Source organism: Budorcas taxicolor, chromosome 10 (assembly GCF_023091745.1).
Source record: "Budorcas taxicolor isolate Tak-1 chromosome 10, Takin1.1, whole genome shotgun sequence".
Taxonomy (NCBI): Eukaryota; Metazoa; Chordata; class Mammalia; order Artiodactyla; family Bovidae; genus Budorcas; species Budorcas taxicolor.
This window is the reverse complement of record NC_068919.1, coordinates 16,094,897-16,117,294: the sequence shown is the minus strand read 5'-3', so window position 1 is coordinate 16,117,294 and position 22,398 is coordinate 16,094,897. Positions and strand designations below refer to the sequence as shown.

The window sequence follows — 22,398 nt, the reverse complement described above, 5'->3', positions numbered from 1 at the left end:
CCAGAGACGGCAGCCCACCAGGCTCCCCCGTCCCTGGGATTCTCCAGGCAAGAACACTGGAGTGGGTTGCCATTTCCTTCTCCAGTGCATGAGAGTGAAAAGTGAAAGTGAAGTCGCTCAGTTGTGTCCAACTCCTAGCGACCCCATGGACTGCAGCCTACCAGGCTCCTTCATCCATGGGATTTTCCAGGCAAGAGTACTGGAGTGGGGTGCCATTGCCTTCTCCACAACTTCCAGAGATCAGCTTGTTTATGATCCTAACCTCCACCTTTGAACCCAGCAACATAGCATCTTCTTTCCTCTCAGGCTTCTGTTCCCATCCTTTCATCTTTTCTCTCTCTGAGATGCTTATCGCCTCTTTATAAGGGTCCTTGTTATTGCATTGGGCCATCCAGATAATCCAGAGTAATCTCCCCATCTAAAAACCATAAATTTAACCACATATCCACAAATCTCAGGCATTAGGAGAATCTTTGGGATGGGGACAGGAGGAATTATTCAGAGAAAGGGAAGAGGGAGGAAGAAGCAATAGTATTGCTCCAGAGCAAAAGCATAGCTCTCCCTCCATCTCCAGAACCCAGGAACACTCTATACTTGGTGTGACCTAAGCCTCATCACAGACCTCTTCTTGCAACCCTACCTGAACGGAGACATCCTTACTCTTCAAGGCTTGTCACATTACCATGTCTGTTTCCTATTTGCCTCCTTGCCATAGGGCACAGGAACGGGTTATGGAAAGCAGACACCTGTGCTAGGAAATTAACTCCCCCAGCTGAGTTTTTCCCCCCTCACCAGGTTATAAGCTCCTGGAAGCCAGGGGTCAAAGCCTAGGCTTTTGTTCAGGGACTTCCCTGGTGGTCCAGCGACTAAAACTCCCAGTACAGGGGGCACAGGGTTCCATCCCTGGTCAGGAAACTAGATCCCACATTTCACAACTAAGAGTTCACTTGCTGTAACTAGGGCAACTAAAGATCCCATGTGCTGCAACTGAGACCTGGTACAGCCAAATAAATAAATAAATAATTTTAATATTCATTTTTAGGCTGTTGTTGCACCCCAGCACCTTGAATGCGATTGGAAAGAAAAGGAAGGAAAAAAGGAAACGGTATGGGGGGTGTTAGGGGTGAGGGTGGGGGCAGCTGCTTCTCCCAGGCCCAGCAGCTCTCCCTGCTAAGTCCTGGGCCAACGCACTCTCTCCCTCCTCACCTGGGTTCCCCCTCCCCTGGGGCCCAGCTTGACTCCACTAGCCCCTTGGGTGACTGGGTCTTCTCAGAGGACGGGGACCATAGGCAGGTCCTGGAGCCACCTGCGAGCAGAGAACTCGCAGGAAGATCGTGCCCTAGTTTCTACTTAGGTGGATGATGGAAACAGGAGAGCAATAAAAACATTTACCATGCAGTTGAAGCTCTTTGGGGATTCTGCTGGGAGGAGGATGAGGGGAGCAATGGGCAGTTTCTGAGGTGGGGAGGAAGTTCTGCTATTGTGTCTTGTTCAGGTCCTTTATCTCAGAGGCAGGGGAGTTGACAGGATGACTTCTCAACATTTCTTCCAGTCTGACACGGTCATAACCTCCACATCCCCACCCCTGCAAAGCTGCCTCAGGCCTCTTACTCTGAAACCTCCAGCCTTGAGACTCCTTGGGCAGATGGCCATGAATATTTTACCTTGTGATTGTAAAAATAGCACATACCACTTAAAACAACATAAGCAGGAAAATATGATAGCCATAATCCAGATATTCAGCAGGAACCATAGTTTCCATTTAAGCCTATTTCCTTTTGTGAATTTGTAAGTCCTGTAAAAGGCTTCTTTCTGGGGTCTTCTGGGAGTTCAGTTCAGTTACTCAGTCATGTCCAAATCTTTGCAACCCCATGGATAGCAGCACACCAGGCCTCCCTGTTCATCACCAACTCCCGGAGTTTACCTGAACTCATGTCCATTAAGTCAGTGATGCCATCCAACCATCTCATCCTCTGTCATCCCCTTCTCCCACCTTCAATCTTTCCCAGCATCAGGGTCTTTTCAAATAAGTCAGCTCTTCGCATCAGGTGGCCAAAGTATTGGAGTTTCAGCTCCAGCATCAGTCCTTCCAATGAATATTCAGGACTGATTTTCTTTAGGATGGACTGGTTGGATCTCCTTGCAGTCCAGGGGATTCTCAAGAGTCTTCTCCAACACCACATTTCAAAAGCAACAATTCTTCGGTGCTCAGCTTTCTTTATGGTCCACCTCTCACATCCATACATGACTACTGGAAAAACAATAGCTTTGACTAGACAGACCTTTGTTGGCAAAGTAGTGTCTCTGCTTCTTAATATGCTGTCTAGGTTGGTCATAACTTTCCTGCCAAGGAGTAAGCGTCTTTTAATTTCATGGCTACAGTCACCATCTGCAGTGATTTTGGAGCCCCCCAAAATAAAGTCTATCACGATTTCCACAGTTTCTCCATCTGTTTGCTATGAAGTGATGGGACCAGATGCCATGATCTTAGTCTTCTGAATGTTGAGCTTTAAGCCAACTTTTTCACTCTCCTCTTTCACTTTCAGCAAGAGGCTTTTTAGTTCCTCTTCACTTTCTGCCATAAGGGTGGTGTCATCTGCATATCTGAGGTGATTGATATTTCTCCTGGCAATCTTGATTCCAGCTTGTGTTTCTTCCAGCCCAGCATTTCTCATGATGTACTCAGCACAGAAGTTAAATAAGCAGGGTGACAATATACAGCCTTGACATACTCCTTCCTCTATCTGGAACCAATCTGTTGTTCCATGTCCAGTTCTAACTGTTGCTTCCTGACCTGCATACAGATTTCTCAAGAAGCAGGTCAGGTGGTCTGGTATTCCCATCTCTTTCAGAATTTTCCAATTTGTTGTGATCCACACAGTCAAAGGCTTTGGCATAGTCAATAAAAGCCCAGTAGATGTTTTTCTGGAACTCTCTTGGTTTTTCTATGATGCAATGGACGTTGGCAATTTGATCTCTGGTTCCTCTGCCTTTTCTAAATCCAGCTTGAACATCTGGAAGTTCATGGTTCACATATCATTGAAGCCTTGCTTGGAAAATTTTGAGCATTACTCTATGAGTGTGTGAGATGAGTACAATTGTGCAGTAGTTTGAGCATTCTTTGGCATGGCCTTTCTTTGGGATTGGAATGAAAACTGACCTTTTCCAGTCCTGTGGCCACTGCTGAGTTTTCCAAATTGGCTGGCATATTGAGTGCAGCACTTTCACAGCATCATCTTTTAGGATTTGAAATAATTCAGCTGGAATTCTATCACCTCCACTAACTTTGTTCGTAGCGATGCTTTCTAAGGCCCACTTGACTTTGCATTCCAGGATGTCTGGCTCTAGGTGAGTGATCATATCATCGTGATCATCCAGAAGACCTGTGAGGAGATACCCAACGTGTCTTCTGGAAAGAGGGTGTCAATAGATCAGCTGGCTACCTCTGTGTGTCCCCAGTGACACGTGCTACTTTTGTCCCATCCCCCACCACTCGGGACGGGCTTAGACAACCTTCCTCTGAGGTCTCCCTGGGCCCTTAGGGATGATTTCAGCTCCATACTGAATGAGAACAGGTCTGGGGTTCTATTTGGCAGGGATGGGAGGAAGGTGGGGTAGGCTATTGCATGAACCTCCCCAAAGTCTCCTACTTGGAGAGGAGACCTCTTGACCCCTTTCCTCTCTTCCTGTTGCCCCTCTGACTCTTCACCTCCTTCTGCTCATAAATCCAGCTTATCCCCTTCTGGGAACAACCTCTCTTCCTCAAATAAGGAATTCTTAAAACTACACCTATGCCTCCCACATGCCCAACCTCTGGCTTCAGATGAGCAAGTCTTTTCCCAAGCTGCCAGCTGTTCCTGGTCCAGAGAGGAAAAGCTGGTTTTCCTGGGAGGTAGTGTGCAGGGGGGCAAAGGGGAGCCCTGTGTTCTGGGGTGCAAGTGAGGCAGGCAGGGAATGGTCTTCCATATAGCTGCTTCACCCAACAGTGCATCTAAGAAAGAACCTACCTCCCTACACCAAGACTAATTTCTTCCAGGAAAAAACCCCACAACCATACAAATAATATTTGACCCACATAAGAAATTAATATTCTTCCCATTACTGTACTCGTAACTCTATTTCCTGTGAGCAAACACCCTGACCTTATTAGCCCAAGAGAACATTTACCTTCTCTCTGTCAAGGTTAGATGACAAGATATCCTTCATTAACTTGACAAAAAAGCATATGGCTTTAATTGCTTGGAAGAGAAATAGGGGTGGGTGTGGGGCGATGGCTAGAGCAGGGTGAGAAGTCTCCTTTCAATCTATCACACGTATCTCTAACAGGCTTGAAATCATACAGTTTTGTAACATTCCACTGTAGAACAGAAAAAAGTGGGATTTTTAGGGGAAGAAAGTCAATGTTTCAGGATTATTCTTGCTAAAATAAATCCTTATGAGGCCTAATAAATAGCTTAGGAATGGCTGGAGACTTTCCAAAGAAATTGCTAATAGGAAAGAGCCTTTTTAGATTGGGAGTGAGGCTCTAAGTTATCAATTGGTGTGCAGAAGGTGTTGATGCCAGCCCTGCTGTAACCACATAAGCTGGGTCAAGAAACATATCATAGGAGGACCAAGGTAGAAGTGTTAACCGGATACAAAAGACTCATTACCTGCCTGATTGACAGCAGCCACCAATCTGTCCCCAGTGAGCAGAACTGGAGACATTTCATCTGGACACAGGCAGACAGTTGTGTTACTGGATAGGAGTGGACAGGCCTGGGGCCAGCAAATTTCTTACTTTGAACTCTGACCACCTCTGAGACCGTGTAGCTCTTGGTTCTCAACCCTGACTGCATTAAGAGAAAAAAACAAAGAAAATCCCCAGGACTTATCACATTCTGATCAAAGAAAAAAAATTGATCTTTTTGCTCTGGAGAATCCTAGAGAAAGACAATGCTCTCTGTTTATTTTTTTTCCCCCAGTTTCATTACCCAAGAAAGCATTTCTGGAGGCAGGAGACAGGGGTGGGCTCTAATTGGCCCTCCCTTCCACCCCGGGGAAAATTAGGAATCTATGTTCCTTAGGCAGAGCTTGGCAGGGATATCAATAATTTTACAGAGCATTTTATGCCCAGGTTTTTTGTTTAATTGTTTTTAATCTTGCAAAGCCTGTTTTCATGTCTCATCATCAGTGAGACTTGGTTAATGAGACAGGAATCTTGAAGTGGCAAGAACTCTGCTTCTGGTTGCCTCAGGTCTTCCTGGAGGTCTCCATCAGACTTTCATCCAGATACTTACAGAGGACCTTCCAGGGAAGCAGTAGGGAGCTCACTGTCCCATTAGGACCCCCTATGCCCTTCCTAGAAGGCCAGGCTAAACAGAGTTGGCTTGGGACGCAGCAGCAAGCTGCAGAAGAAACCCAACTCCACATTCAGTTCAGTTCAATCACTCAGTCATGTCCGACTCTTTGCGACCCCATGGACTGCAGCACGCCAGGCCTCCCTGTCCGTCGCCAACTCCCAGAGTTTACCCAAACTCATGTCCATTGAGTCGGTGATGCCATCCAACCATCTCATCCTCTGTCGTCCCCTTCTCCTCCTGCCTTCAACCTTTCCCAGCATCAGGGTCTTTTCCAATGAGTCAGTTCTTTGCATCAGGTGGCCAAAATATTAGAGTTTCAGCCTCAGCGTCAGTCCTTCTAATGGTTACGTCACAGCTTCCCACAGCCTTCTCTGAAATAGTCCACCTCCTCCTGACCCTCCCCACCAACCCCCCGGCAACATCTAATCAGCCAGTAAAAGCTATCAACACACCCCCCAAGTTTGTCTCCGATCCACTTCTCTTCCTCCCTGGCACCAACTTCCCAGAGCAGGAGCAATCTCCTCACTAGTCTTGTTGCTGTAGTCGTTCAGTCACTCAGTCATGTCCAACTCTTCTTGACCCCCTGGACTGCAGCATGCCAGGCTTCACTGTCCTTAACCACATCCTGAAGCTTGCTCAGATTCACATCCATTGAATCAGTGATGCCATCCAACCATCTCATCCTCTGTTGCCCCCTTCTCCTGCCTTCAATCTTGCCCAGCATCAGGGGCTTTTACAATGAGTCAGCTCTTCGCATCAGGTGGTCAAGGTATTGGGGCTTCAGATTCAGCATTAGTCCTTCCAGTGAATATTCAGGACTGATCTCCTTTAGGATTGACTGGTTTGATCTCCTTGCAGTCCAAGGGACTCTCAAGAGTCTTCTCCAATACCACAGTTCAAAAGCATCAATTCTTCAGTGCTCGGCCTTCTTTATGGTCCAACTCTCACATCCATACATGACTACTTGAATAACCATAGCTTTGACTATATGGACCTGTGTCAGCAAAGTCATGTCTCTGCTTTTTAATACAGTATCTAGGTTTGTCATGGCTTCTCTTCTAAGGAGCGTCTTATTTCGTGGCTGCAGTTATCATCCACAGTGATTCTGGAGCCTGAGAATCTAAAGTCTGTCACTGTGTTCATTGTTTCCCCATCTATTTGCCATGAAGTGATGGGACCAGATGCCATGATCTTCATTTTTTGAATGCTGAGTTTTAAACCAGCTTTTTCACTCTCCTCTTTCACCTTCATCAAGAGGCTCTTTAGTTCCTTGTTGCTTTCTGCCATAAGGGTGGTGTCACCTGCATATCTGAGGTTATTGATATTTCTCCTAGAAATCTTGATTTCAGGTTGTACTTCATCCAGCCCAGAATTTTGCATGATGTACACTGTATATAAGTTAAATAAACAGGGTGACAATATACAGTCTTGATGAACTCCTTTCCCAATTTGGAACCAGTCCATTGTTCCATGTCCGTTTTTAACTGTTGCTTCTTGACCTGCATACAAGTTTTGCAGGAGGCAGGTAAGGTGGTCTGGTATTCCCATCACATAAAAGAACTTTCCACAGTTTATTGTGATCTACACAGTCAAAGACCTTAGTATAGTCATTGAAGCAGAAGTAGATGTTTTTCTGGAATTCTGTTGCTTTTTCTATGATCGCTGGTCTACCAACGTGCAAGTTTTCTGCCTCAGTCTGTTTCGAGAACACAGACAGCATAGTCTTTCTATGCTTAACTTCTGATTTGAAGATGGCGTCCAGTTAGAAATCCCCCTTTCTATCACTGGAAATAATCTAAAAGTGAAAAGGAGCTGAGAAAGGAAAAACTCCATTTTGAGTGCAAGTAGCAGATGCTTAAAACACAAACTAGGTAGAAGAGCTGCCCCCAAATCAGAGGCACTCAGGTAATTCCTGGTGGTCCAATGGTTAGGTCTCCATGCTTTTACCAGGTTCAATTCCTGGTCAGGGAACTAGGATCTTGCAAGATGCATGGCACAGAGGAAAAAAAAAAAAAAACCAGAGGAAGTGGAGTGAGGACAATTTGCTGCAGAGTCTCAGGGACAACCTGCAAAACACTCATCAGAAGGCAAAGGGCACGCCTAGCGGCGCACTATGAAAGCCCTTGTTTGCAAGAGCAGGAAGCAGGTGCATATGCTGGCGGCTTGAGTTCTGCTGGACCAGGACTAAATGAGGCATCATGCAGGCAAGCTCTTTGTAGGAAGTGACCTGTCTCTGTGGCAATAGGGGAGCAGAGGCTTTACACTGGGAAAAGCATCACCACTGACTGGAGACAATTCAGGCGACGGTTGCTAAGATTAACCCTGGGTCATAAGGAAAATTCAGACCACCTAGAAGGCAGCCTTGGCCACTCTCAGACAGAAGGTCCAAGGGAAAGGAAAAAGAAATTACATGCTCTAATGATGAATCATCTAAACAAAGATTTGACAAGAAAAAAGGAGGGAGAAAAAAGAGAAAACAACAGCAAGGCAAAGGCGCATCAAAAAAATATTGCCACAGAGCATATGAAAATTCTAACCAGAAAATTAAGAAAACATAGTGAAGAGACCTCAGGAAAGAGATGGAAACGATAGGAGGAAATGAATCCTGAGCTGACAGAGCTCAGGGAAGAAGTGGAAGAAAAAAAAGTTTAATCTTCATTCTTAAAAAGAAGTCTAAAATCTGAAGGAAAAAAAATTACTGTTAGAAGATCAGTAAGAGATTTCTGGTTCAAGATGTTGGAGTGGAAGGATGTGCACTCATCTCCTCCTCTGAGAGCACCAAAATCACAACTCGCTGTTGAACAGCCATCGGCAGGAGGAACCTACCAAGAAAGATACCCCACGTCCAAAGACAAAGAAGAAGCCACAGCCAAAGTCAGTAAGAGAAAGCGAGAGAAAAAAGAGAAGTCAGAAAATTAAAAGAAAATAGACAATTAGAGAGAAAATGAGAGAAACAAAAGACAAAGAAGATCTGTTGTACGTGCATTCAACACCTCTGAAAGGACGCAGAAGAAACTGGCAATGTGATTTGCTTTTGGGGAGGAAAATTAAGTCATGGGGGTCAGTGGATGGGTGGATAAAGAAGGGCAAGGATGGAAGGGAGAATTCTCGATCTTTTAACTTTTTGACCTGTATGAATGTATTAGCGCCTCAAAAAAAATTCTCACTAAGCAATCCTTACAACGCCCCCAACACACACACACACACACACACACACATACACTCTCAAGTCTGATTGTATAACTCTCTTCACTTAAAACCCTACAATCGTTCTCATCAGTGTTAGGATAAAGAGCATACATTTCACAATGGTTTATTAGTAGGGCAACCATAGAATCTACTGCCCAACAAGACATTAAAAAAAACACACCATAATTTATTTGGCTGTGCTGGGTCTTAGTTGCGGCATGCGGGATCTAGCTCCCTGACCAGGGATGGAATCCAGGCCCCCGGCATTGGGAGCATGGAGTCTTCACCGCTGAATCACCAGGGAAGTCCCAATAGCGCACTTTTGAGGTTGAAAGGACATGAGACAGATGTAACCCAAGACTAAGGTCACTTATAAGGCAGGTCATGATGTGGCACTTACTGCCCTCTCCAGCCTCAGTTCTCACCCTAGCCATGCTCCAGACCTGCCCACACATGCACTCTCCCTACCGTAGTGTCTCTCTTCCAGTCCCCCACTGTCTCAGGGATGAAGGGCGATCAAAATGAGGAACTTGCTGCCTCCAGGCTATCTGGCTCTGCCCAGGAATCGGGAACCAGGCTCTAGCACACAGCTGCCTGCCTGTGTTCAAGATGAAATGTCTTCAGATCTCCACCCAGGAACAGATTGATAGCTAGCTCAGGGATGTCTTTTCCCATCCGGACTTTGAAAAACTTAATTTATTGGGCTGTGCCGGATCTTAGCTGTGGCATAAGGAATCTTTAGTTGTGGCATGGAAACTCTTAGTTGTGGCATGTGGAAGTTCCCCAACCAGGGATTGAATCCATACCTTCTGTGCTGGGAGAACGGAGTCTTAACCCCTGGACCACCTGGGAAGTCCCTTTGCATCTGGTTTTATACGTTTACCTTGGCTCCTCCTTGGCTCCACCTCCTGTGCAGAGCCAACTGCAAGAAGACCCTTCTGTACCGTTTCAGCCATGCCTGGCCTCTGTACCTTCTGTGCACAGCTGTGACAAGCCGGAGCCACACTCCCAACCTCCCAGCATGAGCACTCACTAAGCACTTGCTCTGGAAACTGTAATTCCCAGTGTGTAATTTCCATTAGCAACTTCATTTTAAAATCTCATCAAGCTACCAGGTGCTACCCCAGCACTCCAATAGGCAAACACCCTAAGAACTCCCCCATTAAAAGACAAGGAAATGTTTTCCTCCTTCAGCTCAAGATTTCCAAAATTGTTACATCCCTACATGTGGACTTGGAGAAGAATTGAAGAAGGAGAAGAATGGGGTCCTAGGACACCTGCGCAAGAGCACGGCTCTCTTCTTTTCCTGTGACTGGACTCTGAAGCCCCACCCACTCTAAGAAGTTGAAGGGAAGACCCCCCCCAACTGGCCTCAGTGTTTTGCCAGAAAGTTTCGTCTCAGTTTCAAAGGATTTGTTAACGAAATAAGCCACTTTTATGTACAAATAAATAATACAGATATTTATTAGAGAATTATCTAGCTTCCTTTCAACATACTAACATTAAAAGAAAAGAGAAATAGACAGAGCAGAGAACACATCACCAAATTGGGTTTTGACCAACATCCAGACTCAAACATCACTGGGAAGTCCTGTGTCACAGCACGTCTGAAGTCCCAGTTGGGAAAGAGTCCCAGGCAGCATGTCCGCTCCACGGGTGAGACTTCCAAGATTGCATTTCAGGGTTCCGGCTTCTAATCCCAGGACACAGGCAAGCTGATCGCATCATCAATCTGTCACCAAAATGCAAGCCTGGTTTCATGTTAATGCTGCTTGTTTTGTTGTGTAAAACTTGGAATGTAGTTAAGCCTGGGGCTTGGTTGGCCAAGGCCCCTCCAGGGTCTCAACAATCTCAAAATTCCTCCCTCATTTTAACTCTGGTGCTGACAGTCTTGCCCTAACAGCAGGCAGTCACTCCCAGTCAGGGCAGTGTCCAGGCAGGTTAGAAGCAAGGTCAGAGGCCTGCTCTGCTTTGTCTCTGAAGCCTAAACAAGACTATTCACTTAATGTCCCTAATACTCAGCTGGAGCTAGCCTCACCTCTCCCTCCATCAGCGTCTTCATGAGGATCAGAGGTGACATAATTGAAGTCGCAAGTCCTGTACGTTGCACATAATAGGCAGCCATGATGGTTGTTTCCCACCTTCTGCCTTCTGGTATCCCTCATCTAGAGAACCTGATTGTGTCCTCAGGACTTCTCTACAGCATTACTCAATAAACTGGAATTGGCAGCCCTGCTGATTGGGACACTGGTTTGCTGGGAATGGAACGGTAGTGTTGACATTTGCAGAAAGCTTTCTTGCTAAACTTTAAACACTGCTGGTCTAATTCAGCTAGCCTTGCCTGCTAGTGATATTCCTATAGCTATGATGGACACGCTGAGTTCTAGCAGACGCCCGGGGAGAGGGCAGGATAATTGGCTCCTTTTAGAGTTCCAGCAAAGTTAGATAGACACCAAGTCCATTTTACCAGGAGGGGAATTAACATATATTGAGTGTTATCTGTCTGGCACATAGGAGGAATTCAATAAATATCGAATAATGTGAAGGAATAAATTAATTAATTGCACAGGCCAGGATGAAGTATGCATTTTTACTTCATACTGTTTGTCTTGCTAGGTATGAAAGGCAAACTTCAAATGCTGATGTATTTATTTGGGTGCAGTGGTATGTCAGGCCCTTTGCTAGGTTCTGGGTACATAACTATATGCAAAACCAAGCCTCTCTGCTTTCTGAGACCTCTCAATGAAGAGAGGGTGACAAAGAAGAAATGGGAGTATTACCTGTATTGGTCAGTCTCCTGAGGCTGCCATAACAAAATACTATAGGCTGAAAAACTTAAACAGCAGGCATTTATTTCCCCAGAGCTATGGAAGCTGGAAGGGATGAATTTAACTCAGATGATCATTATATCTACTACTGTGGGCAGGAATCCCTTAGAAGAAATGGAGTATCCATCACGGTCAACAAAAGAGTCCAAAATGCAGTACTTGGATGCAATCTCAAAAACGACAGAATGATCTTTGTTCATTTCCAAGGCAAAACATTCAATATCACGGTGATCCAAGCCTATGCTCCAACCAGTAACGCTGAAGAAGCTGAAGTTGAACAGTTCTGTGAAGACATACAAGACCTTTTAGAACTAAGACCCAAAAAAGATGTCCTTTTCATTATAGGGGACTGGAATGCAAAAGTAGGAAGTCAAGAAACACCTGGAGTAACAGGCAAATTTGGCCTTGGAATGCAGGATGAAGCAGGGCAAAGGCTAATAGAGTTTTGCCAAGAGAATGCACTGGTCATAGCAAACACCCTCTTCCAACAACACAAGAGAAGACTCTACACATGGACATCACCAGACGGTCAACACCGAAATCAGATTGATTATATTCTTTGCAGCCAAAGATGGAGAAGCTCTATACAGTCAGCAAAAACAAGACCGGGAGCTGACTATGGCTCAGATCATGAACTACTTATTAAATTGAAGAAAGTAGGGGAAACCACTAGACCATTTAGGTATGACCTAAATCAAATCCCTGATGATTATACAGTGGAAGAGAAATAGATTTAAGGGACTAGATCTGATAGACAGAGTGCCTGATGAACTATGGACGGAGGTTTGTGACATTGCACAGGAGACAGGAATCAAGACCATCCCCATGGAAAAGAAATGCAAAAAAAAGCCAAATGGCTGTCTGGGGAGGCCTTACAAATAGCTGTGAAAAGAAGAGAAGTGAAAAGCAAAGGAGAAAAGGAAAGATATAAGCATGTGAATGCAGAGTTCCAAAGAATAGCAAGGAGATATAAGAAAGGATTCCTCAGCAATCAATGCAGAGAAATAGAGGAAAACAACAGAATGGGAAAGACTAGAGATCTCTTCAAGAAAATTAAAGATACCAAGGGAATGTTTCATGCAAAGATGGGCTCAATAAAGGACAGAAATGGTATGGACCTAACAGAAGCAGAAGATATTAAGAAGAAGTGGCAAAAATACACAGGAGAACTGTACAAAAAAGATCCTCACAACCAAGATAATCACGATGGTGTGATCACTCACCTAGAGCCAGACATCCTGGAATGTGAAGTCAAGTGGGCCTTAGAAAGCATCACTACGAACAATGCTAGTGGAGGTGATGGAATTCCAGTTGAGCTATTTCAAATCCTGAAAGATGATGCTGTGAAACTGCTGCACTCAATATGCCAGCAAATCTGGAAAACTCAGCAGTGGCCACAGGACTGGAAAAGGTCAGTTTTCATTCCAATCCAAAAGAAAGGCAATGCCAAAGAATGCTCAAACTACTGCACAATTGCACTCATCTCACACGCTAGTAAAGTAATGCCCCAAATTCTCCAAGCCAGGCTTCAGGAATACGTGAACCATGAACTTCCAGATGTTCAAGCTGGTTTTAGAAAAGGCAGAGGAACCAAAGATCAAATTGCCAACATCTGCTGGATCATCAAAAAAGCAAGAGATTGCCAGAAAAACATCTATTTCTGCTTTCTTGACTATGCCAAAGCTTTTGACTGTGTGGATCACAATAAACTATGGAAAACTCTAAAAGAGATGGAATACCAGACCACCTGACCTGCCTCTTGAGAAACCTATATGCAGGTCAGGAAGCAACAGTTAGAACTGGACATGGAACAACAGACTGGTTCCAAATAGGAAAAGGAGTATGTCAAAGCTGTATATTGTCACCCTGCTTATTTAACTTAGATGCAGAGTACATCATGAGAAACGCTGGACTGGAAGAAGCACAAGCTGGAATCAAGATTGCCAGGAGAAATATCAATAACCTCAGATATGTAGATGACACCACTCTTATGGCAGAAAGTGAAGAGGAACAAAATTGCCTCTTGATGAAAGTGAAAAAGGAGAGTGAAAAAGTTGGCTTAAAGCTCAACACTCAGAAAACTAAGATCATGGCATCCGGTCCCATCACTTTGTTAGGTAGGTAGAATAGGGAAAAGGAGTCCAAAATGGTGGTAGCTGAAAGACAAGGAAGGGAAAAGCCCATGAAAATAGAACAAAAGAAGGAGTGAGGACCTCAGGTAAAACAAACACCACTCCTGGCTGGCGCAATTTACACAGGACAGGCCCAGGGAGAGAGAAACATGTAAAAAGAGGCGCCAAAGCCAGCTCTCTCTCTCTCCTGCTTGCTGGGGCACTCTTCTCCTCGTGTCTTTGGATCCACATGCACTCACGCCTCGAAGATGGATTTTCCTGCTATCTTCCAAATAAAATAGAGCTGTAACACTGATTTGTCTAAGAGCTATATCATGGTCCATTCGAGACCTGAGAGCTGTGACACGCTGAGGGGGCTTTAATGTCCGTCACTCCAAATCTTTGTTGTGATGAGACAAAGAACCGAGGAACATACACTCGCATGACAACTTCATGGGAAATAGATGGGGAAACAGTGGAAAGAGTGTCAGACTTTATTTTGGGGGGGCTCCAAAATCACTGCAGATGGTGACTGCAACCATGAAATTAAAAGACGCTTACTCCTTAGAAGGAAAGTTATGACCAACCTAGGTAGCATATTGAAAAGCAGAGACATTACTTTGCCAACAAAGGTCCATCTAGTCAAGGCTATGGTTTTTCCTGTGGTCATGTATGGATGTCAGAGTTGGACTGTGAAGAAAGCTGAGCACCGAAGAATTGATGCTTTTGAACGGTGGTGTTGGAGAAGACTCTTGAGAGTCCCTTGGACTGCAATGAGATCCAACCAGTCCATTCTAAAGGAGATCAGTCCTGGGTATTCATTGGAAGGACTGATGCTAAAGCTGAAACTCCAATACTTTGGCCACCTCATGAGAAGAGTTGACTCATTGGAAAAGACCCTGCTGCTGGTAGGGATTGGGGGCAGGAGGAGAAGGGGACGACAGAGGATGAGATGGCTGGATGGCATCACTGACTCGATGCACATTAGTTTGAGTGAACTCCAGGAGTTGGTGATGGACAGGGAGGCCTGGCGTGCTGCGATTCATGAGGTCGCAAAGAGTAAGAAATGACTGAGAGACTGAACTGAACTGATGGAAGCTGGAAGTCCAAGGTCAAAGTTAAGCCATTTGGGTTTCTAGTGAGCACTCTCCTCCTGTCCTGTAGATGGCTGCCTTGTCACTACATCCTGATATGGCCTTTCCTCAGCATGTGCAAGAGAGAGAGTTCTCTGATTTCTCATCATCAGTCTTTCTCAAACTCTTACAAAATTTTGAGAAAGGAATACTTTCACACTCATTCTATGAAGCCAAGATTACCTTGAAACCAAAGCCAGATAAGGACACCACAAGAAATGAAAACTATAGATCAATATCCTTAATGAATATAGGAACAGAAAGTTTCAACATAGTGTCAGCAAACTGAACTCAAGAACAATTAAGAAGGATTATAAACTACAACCAAGTGAGATTTATGCCTGTATGCAAGGATGGTTCAACATATGCATATCAGTAAATGTAACACATAGTAATGAAACAAAATATTTTATCATATGATCATCTCAACAGATGCAGAAAAACCACATGACAAAATAGAACATCCTTTCATGATAAAAACTCTTAGCAGATTGGGTACATAGGGAGTATAACTAAACATAATAAAGGTCATACATAACAAATTCATAGCTAGCATTATACTCAATGGAGAAAGATTGAAAGTTTTCCTTCTAAGATCAGGAATAAGACAAGGATGTCCATTTTCACCATTCTTACTCAATATAGTATTGGAAGCCCTGTTAGAGTAATTAACTAAGACAAAGTAATAATAGGCATCTAAATTGGGAAGAATAAGTAAAACTTATCCTTTCAGGAAGTATTACTTATACAGAAAGGCAGGTGATATGATCTTGTATATAGATAATCCCAAAAACTCTACCAAAACAACTGTTAAAACTAATCAATGATGCCAGTAAAGTTGCACCATACAACATCAATAAGCAGAAGTCAGTTTTATGTCTATTCACTAAGGATACAATATATGAAAAGAAATAAAAATATCCCTTTCACAATAGCATCAAAACAATAAAATACTTAGGAAAAAATTTAACCAAGGAAGTGGAAGATCTGTACAATGAAAACTGTAAGACTACTGAAAAGAAATAAAAGACACAATAAATAGAAAAATATCTGTACTCACGGAGCAGAAGAATTAATATTACTAAAATGGCTATAGATTCAAAGCAGTCTCCATCAAAATATCAATAGTATTCTCCACAGAAATAGAAAAAAATCCTAACATTTATGGTGAACCACAAACGACCCCAAATAGCCAAAGTAATCCTGAGAAAAAAGAACAAAGCTGGAGGTATCACACACTTCCAGGCTTCCCTTATGACTCAGCTGGTAAAGAATCTGCCTGCAATGTGGGCGACCTAGGCTCGATCCCTGGGTTGGGAAGATTCCCTGGAGAAAGGAACAGCTACCCACTCCAGTATTCTGGCCTGGAGAATTCCATGGACTGTATAGCCCATGGGGTCGCAAACAGTCAGACACGACTGAGCAACGTTCACTCACTCACACACTTCCTGATTTCAAACTGTACTACAAAGCTACAGTAACAAAAACAGTAGAGTACTGGCACAAAAACACACACATATACTAAGAACAGAGCCCCAAATTAACCCCAGCTTACATGCTCAACTAGTATTTGACAAGGGAGCCAAAAGCATCCAATGTGGGTAAGACAGTTTCTCCAATAAATGGTATTGAGAACACCTGGATAAACACATATAGAGCAATGAAATTGGACTACTATCTTACACCACTCACAAAAAGTGAAGTGAAGTCACTCATTCATGTCCAACTCTTTGCGACCCCATGGACGGTAGCCTACAAGGCTCCTCTGTCCATGTAATTTGCCGGGCAAGAGTACTGGAGTGGGTTGCCATTTCCTTCTCCAGGAGATCTTCCCAACCCAGGGATTGAACCCTGGTCCCCTGCATTGCAGGCAGATGCTTTACCATCTGAGCCACCAGGGAAGTCCCTCCACTCACAAAAAGCAAACTCAAAATGGATTAAACACCTAAATGTAAGACACGACACCATAAAACTCTTAGAGGACAACACAGACAGAGCACTCTGACATAAATAGCAGCAACATTTTTACTCTCCTCAGTTCAGCTCACTTCAGTCGCTCAGTCGTGTCCAACTATTTGCAACCCAATGAATCGCAGCACGCCAGGCCTCCCTGTCCATCACCATCTCCTGGAGTTCACTCAGACTCATGTGCATCAAGTCGGTGATGCCATCCAGCCATCTCATCCTCTGTCATCCCCTCTCCTCCTGCCCCCAATCCCTACCAGCATCAGAGTCTTTTCCAATGAGTCAACTCTTCGCATGAGGTGGCCTAAGTACTGGAGTTTCAGCTTTAGCATCAGTCCTTCCAGTGAACACCCAGGACTGATCTCCTTTAGAATGGACTGGTTGGATCTCCTTGCAGTCCAAGGGACTCTCAAGAGTCCTCCAACACCACAGTTCACAAGCATCAGCTCTTTGGCACTCAGCTTTCTTCACAGTCCAACTCTCACATCCATACATGACCACTGAAAAAACCATAGCCTTGACTAAATGGACTTCTGTTGGCAAAGTAATGTCTCTGCTTTTGAATATGCTGTCTAGGTTGGTCATAACGTTCCTTCTAAGGAGTAAGCGTCTTTTAATTTCATGGCTGCAGTCACCATCTGCAGTGATTTTGGAGCCCCAAAAGATAAAGTCTGACACTGTTTCCACTGTTTCCCTATCTATTTCCCATGAAGTGATGGGACCAGATGCCATGATCTTAGTTTTCTGAATGTTGAGCTTTAAGCCAACTTTTTCACTCTCCTCTTTCACTTTCAGCAAGAGGCTTTTTACTCTCCTACAGTAATGGAAATAACAACAACAAAACAATTGGGACCTAATTAAACTGAAAAGCTTTTGCACATCAAAGAAAATCTAGAACAAAACAAAAACACAACCCACAGAATGGGAGATAATATTTGCAAATGATTTGACCAACAAGGAATTAATCTCCAAAATTTACTAATAGCTCATGCAGCTCAATATCAAAAGAACAAACAACCTAATCAAAAATGGGGAGAAGATATAAAGACATATGTCCAAAGAAATATACAGATGGCCAAGAAGCACGTGAAATGATGCTCAACATCACTAATTATTAGAGAAATGGAAATCAAAACTACAAAGGGATATCACCTCACACCTGTCAGAAGGGCCATCATCAAATAGTCTACAAACAGTAAATGCTGGCGATGGTGTGGAGAAAAGGGAACCTTCCTACACCGTTGGTGGAATGTAAATTGGTAGAGCCACTGTGGAAAACAGTATGGAAGTCCCTTAATAAACTAAAACTCGAGCTATCATAGGATGCAAGAATCCCACTCCTGGGCATATATCCAGAGAAAACCATGATTCACAGGATACAGGCATGCCAAAGTTCACTGCAGCACTGTTCACAATATCCAAGACATGGAAACCACCTAAACGTCCGTTAACAGATGAATGGATAAAGAAGATGTGGTACAATATAAAATAGACTATTACTCAGCCATTACAAAGATGGGCCTGGAAATTAACATACTAAGTGAAGTATGTTAGACAGAGAAAGACATGCATCATATAATATCATTTATATGGAGAATATAGGGAATCAAAAAATTGAGAGTCAATTCTTAGATAGATTGATAAGAAGTCCAGGGTCCCCTAGAAGGAGAAAGAGGTCTGGGGCTTTCAAGGAGGAGATAAGGGTCTGGAATTTTCAAGGAGGAGAGAAAGGATAAACTTTTTTTTTACATTCCTTAGTCTCAGTCACATAAAACATTTTTCTCTTTAAGTCCAGAGCTGATATTTACACAACAAAACATCTCAGCTTAAACTCTGTACTAAGGACTATATCCTGTCACCCTGTTTATTTAACTTAGGTGCAGAGTACATCATGAGAAACGCTGGGCTGGAAGAAGCACAAGCTGGAAACAAGATTGCCAGGAGAAATATCAATAACCTCAGATATGCAGATGACACCACCCTTCTGGCAGAAAGTGAAGAGGAACTAAAAAGTCTACTGATGAAAGTGAAAGAGGAGAGTGAAAAAGTTGGCTTAAAGCTCAACATTCAGAAAACGAAGATCTTACATGCTCAACTAGTATTTGACAAGGGAGCCAAAAGCATCCATTGTGGATAAGACAGTTTCTCCAATAAATGGTATTGAGAACACCTGGATAAACACATATAGAGCAATGAAATTGGACTACTACTATCTTATACCACTCACAAAAAGTGAAGTGAAGTCACTCAGTCATGTCCAACTCTTTGCGACCCCATGGACTGTAGCCTACAAGGCTCCTCTGTACATCTGGTCCCATCACTTCATGGGAAATAGACGGGGAAACAGTGGAAACAGTGTCAGACTTTATTTTGGGGGGCTCTAAAATCACTGAAGATGGTGATTGCAGCCATGAAATTAAAAGACGCTTACTCCTTGGAAGGAAAGTTATGACCAACCTAAATAGCATTTTGAAAAGCAGAGACATTACTTTGCCAACAAAGGTCCATCTAGTCAAGGCTATGGTTTTCCCAGTGGTCATGTATGGATGTGAGAGTTGGACTGTGAAGAAAGCTGAATGCCGAAGAATTGATGCTTTTGAACTGTGGTGTTGGAGAAGACTCTTGAGAGTCTCTTGGACTGCAAGGAGATCCAACCAGTCCATTCTGAAGGAGATCAGTCCTGGGTGTTCTTCGGAAGGAATGATGCTAAAGCTGAAACTCCAGTACTTTGGCCACCTCATGCGAAGAGCTGACTCATTGGAAAAGACTTTGATGCTGGGAGGGATTGGGGGCAGGAGAAGAAGGGGACAACAGAGGATGAGATGGCTGGATGGCATCACTGACTCGATGGACATGAGTCTGAGTGAACTCCAGGAGATGGTGATGGACAGGGAGGCCTGGCGTGCTGCGATTCATGGGGTCGCAAAGAGTGGGACAAGACTGAACAACTTTCGGACACGACTGAGCCACTGAACTGAAACTGAAGGATTATATAAAAACAATGTATCCTGCTTGAGGACATGTTTCTCCTTCCTAAGAAACTTCTCCGTTCAGTTCAGTCGCTCAGTTTTCACTGTTTTGCTTCACTTTCATCAAGAGGCTCTTTAGTTCCTCTTCACTTTCTGCCATAAGGGTGGTGTCATCTGCATATCTGAGGTTATTGGTATTTCTCCCGGCAATCTTGATTCTAGCCTGTGATTCTACCAGCCCAGTGTTTCTCATGATGTACTCTGCATAGCAGTTAAATAAGCAGGGTGACAATATACAGCCTTGACGTACTCCTTTCCCTATTTGGAACCAGTCTGTTGTTCCAAATAGGGTCTGGTAAGATCTTTCTATTGTTGATCCTAATCTTGTTAATTTAAGATGCATATTGTGGGAGTGGGTCTGGTCAAAGTATATGAAGCCTTGCTAACACTAGCGAGGGGTGCACTCTCTGCCCCCTTCCGATGTCTATTAGAAGCATTCTCTGTCCTTTTTCACTGTAATAAAACTTCTGCCATACTGGAGCCCTGAGTGGTCAAGCCTGGTCCCTGATCCTGAAGCTGAATTTTCTTCTTCGGAAATCAGGAATCCGATCCTGTTCACGGTAAGCTATCAAAATCACACAAGTAAACCTAATTCATAAAACAGACTCAGAGACTTAGAAAGCAAACCTATGGTTACCAAGGGTTAACCAAAAGGGAAAGATAAATTGGGAGACCAGGACTAACATACACATACCACAATATTTAAAATAGATGACCAAAACAAACACTAAAACAAAATAGATAACCTCCAAGGACCTACTCTATAGTACAGGGAACTCTGCTCTGTATTCTGTAAAAACCTAAATGGGAGAAGAATTTCAAAAAGAGTAGATACGTGTGTAAGTATTACTGAATCTCTTTGCATACACCTGAAACTAACATGATATTATTCATCAACTATACTCTACCCAAGCATCCCTGAAGAAGGAGGGCCCCCCCCAGGCTGATTTAAGGGGACTGATTGAATCAAAGGCAGTCACATGATTTAAGGGGTCTTTTTTTTTTTTTAAGGTTGTTCAGGAGACGGAGAACACCTGCCGCTGCAGATTTTGCATGAATTCACAGTCGAGCACTCAACAATGCAGTGATGAGCAGGCCCGCACCACCCAGCAGACCACAGCCGATTCGGAGCTCTAGACTCTAAAAATGGCAGAGCAACTTTCCCCAGGAAAGAGGACAAACCAGTTGTGAAAAAGATCTTTCTTTTCAAAATGCCTGGGCAAAAAGTGGCTGCAGGCTGCAGGAAGCGCTCCATCTGCAACCAAGAGTTGAGAGAGAACAGCTGCAGTGAGGAAGGGAACACTGTGGTCCGCCCGGAAAAGAAGCAAGCTCCCCACAATCCCATGATAGAGAAGGCCCCTGGCAGTGGCAGACAAAGGTGGCATATGGTGACAAGAGTAGTGAGGAGGAGGAGAGTGAGCCCAAGTGTCTAGGCATGGTCTATATGTCCACTCGCTCGGCGAAACCCATAGGGCCAGAGGATATGGGGGCCACTGCTGTGGCACCCCACTCCAGTACTCTTGCCTGGAAAATCCCGTGGACAGAAGAGCCTGGTGGGCTTCTGTCTATGGGGTCGCACAGAGTCACACGACTGAGTGACTTCCCTTTCACTTTTCACTTTCCTGCATTGGAGAAGGAAATGGCAACCCACTCCAGTGTTCTTGCCTGGAGAATCCCAGGGACGGGGGAGCCTGGTGGGCTGCCGTCTATGGGGTTGCACAGAGTCGGACATGACTAAAGCGACTTAGCACCACCACCAGCAGCAGCTGTCCACGCTAGACACAGAGAGGGAGCATGACACACAAACCATCTTTGAGCGCAGTCAGAAGATCCAGGAGGAGCTGAGGGGCAAGGAAGATGATCTCTTGGATGGTTTGATCTAATAATTATTAGATCTAATAAGATCTAATAATCAATAATTGTCAGAAACACATGAAGCCCAAGGATAAGTCTATGGGCACTGCTTCCTCCAGAATGGTGAGGAAGGACCCCATCTGAGCTACCCAGCATCTCCACGTGCTGGGATTACCAGCTCGCCATTTGTAAGGAGTACAGGAGACTGGTTTTTGTGGCTTCGCAGACTGCTGCAAATTCCATGACCGTTCAGATCACAAGCATGGGTGGCCGATTGAACACGAACTTGATGAGCGTCCCTGTGGCGTCTAAGAGGATGAAAACTACGAAGTGGGAAGCGACCGGAAGGAAATACCATTCAAGTGTTTCCTGTGTCACCAGACCTTCCAAAACCCAGTTATCACCAAGTGCAGGCATTATTTCTGTGAGCTCTGCTCGCTGCAGCTTTTTCACACCACCCTTCGCTGCTATGTCTGTGACCAGCTGACCAATGGCATTCAGAGAAAGAATTGATTATTAAACTAGAGAAACATTGAGCTGCAGAAGGGGGTGGTGCTTCTGATTTCCCAGAAGACCCCGATGAGGGTCCAATTCCCATTACTTAAAATTTCCCATTAGTCTCAAATCTCAAATGTTTTGTTATTTTGGAAATCTTTAAAAAAAGAAGACCCATTGACTTAATGGGGTACAGGAGAATTAAGAAAGTAGAATGACTTAATGGGTGTCTGGAGAGTTAAGGCAGATGGATTTAATGGAGGTCAGGAAACCTAAGGGGTTTGATTGGTAAAATGGATGCCAGGAGATTTAAGAAGGATGATTGATTTAGTGGGGGTCAGGATATTTAATGGAGCTGATTTAATCAATGGGAGTCACATGTTTTAGGGGCTGGTTTAATATGTAGGTGTCACATGATACCAGCATGTTGATCAAATCAGTGAGGGTTACCT

General features: G+C 44.1%; 1 pseudogene; it reads left to right on the top strand.

The window, feature by feature from the left end:
- Nucleotides 1-21,964, top strand: part of LOC128054250 (E3 ubiquitin-protein ligase RNF113A-like) — a 125,523-nt pseudogene extending 103,559 nt beyond the window's left edge.
- Nucleotides 21,965-22,398: the final 434 nt, after the last annotated feature.